General features: G+C 42.7%; 1 non-coding gene across 1 annotated transcript; it reads right to left on the reverse strand.

The window, feature by feature from the left end:
• Nucleotides 1–464: 464 nt before the first annotated feature.
• LOC119937300 lies at nucleotides 465–602 on the reverse strand. The gene has a single exon (XR_005453978.1). It is a non-coding gene; the product is annotated as a small nucleolar RNA SNORA7 (small nucleolar RNA).
• Nucleotides 603–9284: the final 8682 nt, after the last annotated feature.

Consider the following 9284-nt stretch of genomic DNA (forward strand, 5'->3'; position numbering starts at 1 on the left):
CCTGGGGACCCCCAGCTGTTCATGCCTATGTCAGCACGGGCTGTTGATTTGTCTGATTACAGTTTGGTCACATCGGGCCCTGGGTGACCGACCACTTTAAAACTGAAGGGAACGCACCTTTGCCATCCATCAGTCGTATTTATTGAGCACCCGTCGTGTGCAGAACGCCGTACTTAGAGCTTTGGAGAGCACGATACACCAATATAATAGACTCATTCCTGACCCACAGCGAGCTTACAGTCTTCTCTTGTTTTATGCCGTTGAATCGTCTCCGACCCATAGCGACGCTGTGACACATCTTCCCCAGAACGCCCCACCTCCATCAGCAATCATTCTGGTAGTGGATCCAGAGAGTTTTCTTGGTAAAAATGCAGAAGTGGTTTACCGTCGCCTGCTTCCGCGCAGTAAATTCGAGACTCTCAACATTCTCCCATGCCTCTGCTGCCCAGGGCAGGTGAGTTTTGAGTTGTGGCAGATTGCCTGCCACTCGCTAGCCACTGCCCAAGCTAGGAATGGAATGGATATGCCTCTGCTTGACTCTCCCTCCCCTAGCCGAGACTGGTAGTGTACTGGAAACTCTCCAGGTACGACCCTGAGAGGGGGCTTACAGTCTAGAGAGGTAGAAAGCCAGTGAGGGGAAGGGGCGAGGAGCTAGGCTAGGCTCCCCAGCTCTGCCCTGTTGCCAAGGGCTGGTTGCTAGGAGAGTCCTTGTCATCAAGAAAGATGATCTGCAGGGCAACAAAGAGTTGATGTAGTACAGTGCTCTGCACACAGTAAGCGCTCAATAAATGCGATTGATTGATTGATGTAGCCCAGACCTACATTACCACACTTTGGGACCAAGAATCACTAATACTGCTGGCATATTTAGGCGTGTGGCTATGTGGATTATTAATCAATCAACCAATAATACTTACTGGGTGCTTACTGTGTACAGAGCACTGTCCTAAGTGCTTGGGCAATGTGACCTTGAGAAATGTGACCTCGAGCAAGCCCCTTCACTTCTCTGTGCCTCAGTTACCTCATCCGGAAAAGGGGGATCGAGACCCGGAGCCCCTCATGGGACAGGAAGTCTGTCCAACTCGATTTGCTTGGATCTACCCCAGTGCTCACTACAGTGCCTGGGACATAGTAAGTGCTTAAAACAAATGTCATCATTATTATTATTAAAATTCAAAAGTTGGTCGGTATGATCTCTGTCCACAATGGGCTTACAGTCTATAATGGGAGACAGACATTAAAAGAAATTACCAAAACAGAAAATGGTGGAATATATGTATATATGTGCTGTTGGACTTCATCTCATCCCCAGAACTTGCTTTGGTAGAATTTCTCGCTCAGCCCAGCCATGGGGCAGTGTAAAGGGAAGTATAGTTTAGAGGATAATCATTTCTTCCCTAGAGAAGCAGCGTAGCTTAGTGGAAAAAGCACAGGTCTGGGAGTTAGAGGACCTGGGTTCTAATCCTGACTCTGCCATTTGCCTGCTGTGTGACCCTGGGTAAGTCACTTCTCTTCTTTGTACCTCAGTTTCCTCATCTGTAACGGGGATTAAATTAGGGTTAGGGTTAATAATAATGATGGCATTTGTTAAGCTTACTATGTGCGAAGCACTGTTCTAAGCACTGGGGGGATACAAGGTGATCAGGTTGCCCCACGAGGGGCTCACAGTCTTCATCCCCTTTTTACAGGTAAGGTAACCGAGGCCCAGAGAAGTTAAGTGACTTGCCCAAAGTCACACAGCTGACAATTGGTGGAGTTGGGATTTGAACCCATGACCTCTGACTCCAAAGCCCGGGCTCTTTCCACTGAGCCACGCTGCTCTGCTGCTTCTCCCTTCTACTTTGATTGTGAGCCCCATATGGGACAGGAATTTTGCTTGAACTGATTAACTCGTTTCTACCACAATGTTCGGCATAGTAAGCTCTTAGTGAATATTATTATCTTTATTTTTTCTTTTCTTCTCAATTGGCCACCAGGCTGGTCCAGGCACTTATCGGTTCCTGACTTGACTCTAGCATCAGTTTCCTCATTGCTCTCCCTACCTCCAGTCAATCAATCAATCAATCAATCGTATTTATTGAGCGCTTACTGTGTGCAGAGCACTGTACTAAGCGCTTGGGAAGTACAAGTTGGCAACATATAGAGACAGTCCCTACCCAACAGTGGGCTCACAGTCTAAAAGGGGGAGACGGAGAACAAAACCAAACATACTAACAAAATAAAATAAATCTCCAATCTCTCTCCTCTCCAGTCTACGATTCATTTTGGTGCCCAGATCATCCATCCTCATTAACTTGTATCTGCCCCAGCGCTTAGAACAGTGCTTGACACCTACTCAGCACTTAGCAAATGCCATTATTATTATTGTTGTTGTTGTTACAATTATTGTTATTATTACTGGTGATTTTGGACTCAGTTCCGTCCATCCTAGGGTGGGACAAAATTATCTCTTTAGTTTTCTTTTCTCTGCCCTTTTTAAAGATACACAGCAGACGAGACAAGTGTCTATTAATACCCAGAGGAATCGTTATGCATTGAGAGACTGTGACTCACTGATTTGTTTTCTACCAAATCATTTTGAGCATGATATTTTTTCTGATATAAATGCAGTATGTATGTTTATCCTAGTCCATGTACATGTTTGTCCTCTTTTTAGTGCAGGCACACTATATATTGAATTAAACATACAAGAAAAGCGCTGTTTAGAAATACTGTGAACTAGACGCATAATTTAGATTTTTAAAAAAATTTTTATGTGCTGCCATTCTTTCCTAGATTTATGACAAATGTTTCAGTGCCATCTGCCACACAAAGCCGAGAATGTAAAAAAAATCCACATTCGTAGATTTTAAAAGGGCAACGTAATCATATTGATTCATAAAACTTCCTAAAAACCAATTTTTGTAAGATTTTATGGTCCAATAAATATTATGAAGAAACCCAATTCCCATTAGCCTACAAGAAATAGTGGTGGAAATGTAATTTGTAATAGATTAAGTGGATCAATAAAAACAATAATTGAGAGTGGTCTAATGAGATGTCTGAAAAAGTGCATTATCTTTATCAGGCATCTCCAAAAACTAGTTTTACCTGGAGCTGACTGTGTTCTAGATACTGGGCTTATATTGCTCTTGGGAAATTATTATTCAGTGCCTAGAACAGTGCTCTGCACATAGTAAGCGCTTAAGAAATGCCATCATTATTATTATTATCAAGGTACCCGCTGCCAACATAGCTGAAATTTACATTTGCCACACTTTGATGGTAGGACAGTAAAAGACGATCAAAGCCAGTCTCCGGTAGTTCAGTGATGACTTTAAAGCTGAAAGAAAAGTGTTGAATCGACTAGTCAAATATCAAACTTCAGGGGCACAGGGCAGACTTGGAGCAGGACTGATAAAGGGATTGAAATTGAAATTTGTAAATTGGCTACTTATTTTTAAGAGACTTTGTCATTTGTATTAATGGACATCATCATTTCATGAACTTCACCAGAATTGCAGTATACCACAACACACCACCTTTGGGTATGTCAGGTACAAGAGAAAGATAGGAAATGCACAGTATATTTGTACATATTTATTATTCTATTTATTTTATTAATGATATCTATATATCTCTAATTCTATTTATTTTGATAGTATTGACACCTGTCTTACCATCCCCCATCCCTCCATCTTACCTCCTTCCCTTCCCCACAGCACCTGTATATATGTATATATGTTTGTACATATTTATTACTCTATTTATTTTACTTGTACATATCTATTCTATTTATTTTATTTTGTTAATATGTTTGGTTTTGTTCTCTGTCTCCCCCTTCTAGACTGTGAGCCCACTGTTGGGTAGGGACTGTCTCTATATGTTGCCAACTTGTACCTCCCAAGTGCTTAGTACAGTGCTCTGCACACAGTAAGCGCTCAATAAATACGATTGATTGATTGATTGATTGTCTACTTGTTTTGTTTTGTTGTCTGTTTTCCCCTTCTAGACTGTGAGCCTGTTGTTGAGTAGGGGCTGTCTGTATCTGTTGCCGGATTGTACTTTCCAAGTGCTTAGTACAGTGCTGTGCACACAGTAAGCGCTCAATAAATACGATTGAATGAATGAGGGAATGAATCTCTATTGCAAAACTTTTGACCCCTTCAGTGGACTTAGGTTCTATCAGATACAAAGTTTGGCTCCCTCGAGAATTAGCTAAGATCCTAAAGCAGTGCGGCCTAGTGGAAAGAGCGTGGGCCTGGGAATCAGAGGACTGGGGTGTTGATCTGCCAGTTGCTTGCTGTGTGACCTTGGGCAAGTCATTTAACTTCTCTGTGCCTCAGTCCTCTCATCTGCAAGGTGGGGATTCAGTGTTCTCCCTCCTACTTAGACTGTGAGTCCCATGCGGGACAGTGACTGTGTCTGACCTGATTAACTTGTACCTATCCCAGTGCTTAGAACAATGCTTGACACATAATAAGCGCTTAACAAATATCACAATAATAATAATAATGATGGTATTTGTTAAGTGCTTACTATGGGCTGAGCACTGTTCTAAGCACTGGGGTAGCTCCAAGGTAATCAGGTTGTCCCACGTGGGGCTCACAGTCTTAATCCCCACTTTCCAGATGAGGTAACTGAGGCACAGAGAAATTAAGTGACTTGCTCAAAATCACACAGCTGATAAGTGGCAAAGCTGGGATTAGAACCCACGATCTCTGACTCCCAAGCCCGTGCTCTTTCCACTAAGCCATGCTGCTTCTCTACAAAAAAGTGCTTAACCCACACTATTATTATTATCATTATTATTATTATTGTTGTTGTTAATAATAATGGCATTTATTAAGCACTTACTATGTGCAAAGCACTGTTCTAAGCGCTGGGGAGGTTACAAGCTGATCAGGTTGTCCCCCGGGGGGCTCACGGTCTTCATCCCCATTTTACAGATGAGGTAACTGAGGCACAGAGAAGTTAATTGACTTGCCCAAAGTCACACAGCTGACAGTTGGCGGAGCTGGCATTTGAACCCATGACCTCTGACTCCAAAGTCCGTGCTCTTTCCACTGAGCCACGCTGCTTCTCTGTTATTATTATTATCAACTCTCTTCCATTCCTAGAGGCCTCTTGGAGTAGAGGCAATTTCAGAAGGGCTTTGAAGGTGAGGACGGCAATAATCTGCCAGATGGGCAGGTGGAAGGAGCTCCAGGCTCAAATTATGACCTGACCCATGATGAACCTCAAATCTACATCGCCTGCCATGACCTCTCTCCTTCCCTGCACTCTCACAGTTCCTCCTCCTTACAGAACGATTGATTGATTGAGAAAGAGGGTGTCCCCCTCTCCTTCCCTGAGGAGCTGTGAGGACAGAAAGAATAGGTGGTGTTTCTTGCCCAAGACCAGAAGCTGGACTGTAATAGAACAGGTTTTCTGTCCAGCCACTTAAAGTGAAACATGGCAATCAGACTTTCATTCATTCATTCAATCATTTATTGAGTGCTTACTGTGTGAAGAGCACTGTACTAAGTGCTTGGGAAGTCCAAGTTGGCACTTGTACAACTTCTCACTGGAAGGGAGAGGCCAATAACTGCAGGCTACTCAGGTGTCCAAAGGCTCCTGATCCAGTTGGGAATTGTCCAGGTGTTTAGATTTTAGCTGGATCCCAGACTGAGCCCCCTTTTTCCTCTCCTTCCCCTCCCCACAGCACTTGTATCTATATTTGTACAGATTTATTACTCTTTTTACTTGTACATATTTACTATTCTATTTATTTTGTTAATGATGTGCATATAGCTTTAATTATTTGTTCTGACGACTTGACACCTGTCCACGTGTTTTGTTGTCTGTCTCCCCCTTCTAGGGTGTGAGCCCGTTGTTGGGTAGGGACCGTCTCTATGTGTTGCCAACTTGTACTTCCCAAGCGCTTAGTCCAGTGCTCTGCACACAGTAAGCGCTCAATAAATACGATTGAATGAATGAATGAATGAAAGAACATCTCTACCCAGACGTCCCACCCACCCCTCAATCTAAAACTGAACTCCTTATCTTCCAACTCAAACCCTCCCCTTCCCTTGTCTTTCCCATCACTGTAAACAATATCACTACCCTCGCTCTCTCACAATCCCATAACCTTGGGGTAGTCCTGGACTCATTTCTCTCTTTCCACCCGATTATTCGATCTGTCACCAAATCCTGCATCAGTTCAACCTTCACAACGTGGCTAAAATCTGCCCTTCCCTCTCCATACAAACTCTACATGCTTTTAAAGCACTCAATCAGCTCACCCCATCCTAACTCACTTCACTTATCTCCTACTACAGTCTATTCCATACACTTCACTCCTCTAGAGCCAGCTTACCCGCTGCGCTCCAATCTCATCTATCTCGCCGCTGACCCCTTTCCCACATCCTCCCCCTAGCCTGGAATTCCCTTCTGCTCCATATATGCCAGACTATCACTCTTCAAAGCATTATTGAGGTCACAGCTCCTCCAATTAAGCCCTTCTTCTCCACCCCCTCTCCCTTCTGTGTTGCCTATTAGACCTTTGGACATTTGATATGCGCCCCACCCTCAGCCTCACAACACTTATGTACATATCTTTAAATGATATATTATAAATCACACATTAACATTAATGTCTGTCTCCCCCTCTAGACCTTAAGCTCATTATGGACAGTGAATGTATATATGTATATATGTTTGTACATATTTATTACTCTATTTATTTTACTTGTACATATCTATTCTATTTATTTTATTTTGTTAGTATGTTTGGTTTTGTTCTCTGTCTCCCCCTTTTAGACTGTGAGCCCACTGTTGGGTAGGGACTCTCTATATGTTGCCAACTTGTCCTTCCCAAGTGCTTAGTACAGTGCTCTGCACACAGTAAGTGCTCAATAAATACGATTGATTGATTGATTGATTGAATGTGTCTGTTTACTCTGTTATATTGTACTCTTCCAAGCGCTTAGTTCAGTGCTTTGCACATAGTAAGTGCTTGATAAATACCATTGACTGAGCAATAGGATGGGGCGGGAGTCAAAGTAAGGAATGAAAATCCTTTAGCCAACGGGGGAGGCAGGATTTAGTTCACTCATTCATTCAATCGTATTTATTGAGCACTTACTGTGTGCAGAGTACTGTACTAAGTGCTTGGGAAGTACAAGTCGGCAACACATAGAGACAGTCCTTACCCAACAACGGGTTAACAATCTACAAGGGGGAGACAGACAACAAAACAAAACATGTGGACAGGTGTCAAGTCGTCAGAACAGATAGAATTAAAGCTAGATTTTTTAATGGCATTTATTAAGCGCTTACTATGTGCAAAGCACTATTCTAAGCACTGGGGAGGTTACAAGGTGATCAGGTTGCCCCACAGGGGCTCACAGTCTTAATCCCCATTTTACAGATGAGGGAACTGAGGCCCAGAGAAGTTGAGTGACTTGCCCAAGGACACACAGCAGACATGCAGCGGAGCTGGGATTTGAACCCATGACCTCTGACTCCAAAGCCCGAGCTCTTTCCACTGAGCCAAATCATTAACAAAATAAATAGAATAGTAAATATGTACAAGTAAAATAAGTTCTTGAATTCCAGACCCCATCAAAGATATACAGAGTGGTGAGTCTGCCCGGCCTCATTTATTCAGTCAGTTGTATTTATTGAGGGCTTACTGTGTGCAAAGCACTGTACTAAGCACTTGGGAGACTACCACAGAGCTACCCCAGCTTCTTGACCAGGTTTATAGGTAAATTCTAGACTGTGGGCTCATTGTGGGCAGGGACTGTGTTGTTTGTACCCTCCCAAGTGCTTAGTACATTGCCCTGCATACAGTAAGTGCTCAATAAATACAATTGGTTGATTGATCGATTGAAGTAATACAAAAGCACGGGGCAGATTATGTGCAGAGAATGAATGACAACGAGATATCCAAACAATGACTGTAGAAGGAATTAAAGTGTGGTCACTAGCAGGAGAGGAGAACAAACTCTTAAAGACATGGGAAGCAAAATGTTATACTACGGGCTACAGACTTGGGCAGTTCAGAGGCAACAACAAGGAAGCAGTGTGGTACTGTGGTTAGAGCAGGGAGCCTGGAGTCAGAAGGTCCTGGCTTCTAATCCCTGCTCCACTACTTGTCTGCTGTGTGGCTTGGGGAAAATTACTTCACTTCTCTGTGCTTCAGTTCCCTCATCTGTAAAATGGGGATTAAGACTGTGAGCCCTGTATGGGCCACGGATTGTGTCCGACCTGATCAGTTTGTGTCTACCCCAGTGTTCAGTATGGTGGAAGGCACAAAATAAGCGCTTACCACATACCATTAAAAAAATGGCAAACAGACTGAGCAGGAGTTAGGAAAGGAGCAAATTGAATGAAGGCTTTGCTTAGACTGCAAATCCGGAAGACAGAAAGGAAAATGACATCAGCTGCAGCCAAAAACGAAAGTGGGTTTCAGTATTGGTTGTTGTTCTCTCTTCTCCCCCTCGTCCCCCTCTCCATCCCCCCATCTTACCTCCTTCCCTTCCCCACAGCACCTGTATATATGTATATGTGTTTGTACATATTTATTACTCTATTTATTTATTTATTTTACTTGTACATATCTAATCTATTTATTTTATTTTGTTAGTATGTTTGGTTTTGTTCTCTGTCTCCCCCTTTTAGACTGTGAGCCCGCTGTTGGGTAGGGACTGTCTCTATGTGTTGCCAACTTGTACTTCCCAAGCGCCTAGTACAATGCTCTGCACACAGTAAGCGCTCAATAAATACGACTGATTGATTGATTCTCAGTTAACCTGCATACACAGATAGTAGCTTCTGTCCATAATGTTTTTGTCAACTCCAAAAAACCTACGCAGCCTCCATGGGTGAATTCTACAGACCGGCATCTTCCGATTAATTTCTTAATTAGTACCTACAGCCTTCTAAATATGTTCTATATAGGATGTGGTTACACTCTGTCATGTCCTTATAAAATTTGCTAATCCTCAACTGGATTATCCTTTCTTCCTACAGTTATGATGAAAGAATCATTCATTCTGTTGTATTTGTTGAGGGCTTACTGCTTGCAAAGCACTGTATTAAGCACTCAAGGATTATTATTATTATTATTGCTATTATTAATTAATTAATTAATAGCTGTGGGTGAATTTCACAGCATTAGGGCCTCACAGTCAAGTGCATAAACCCCCGTGTCGCCCCTTCTGGGACTGCAAAGCCAGGGGATCTAGTTTTCATCTTAGCCCTGCTCTTTCTCTGAACATAGTACATGCTCAATAAATACCATTGATTTTAAAAAAAAA

Source organism: Tachyglossus aculeatus, chromosome 14 (assembly GCF_015852505.1).
Source record: "Tachyglossus aculeatus isolate mTacAcu1 chromosome 14, mTacAcu1.pri, whole genome shotgun sequence".
In the NCBI taxonomy this organism is placed as follows: domain Eukaryota; kingdom Metazoa; phylum Chordata; class Mammalia; order Monotremata; family Tachyglossidae; genus Tachyglossus; species Tachyglossus aculeatus.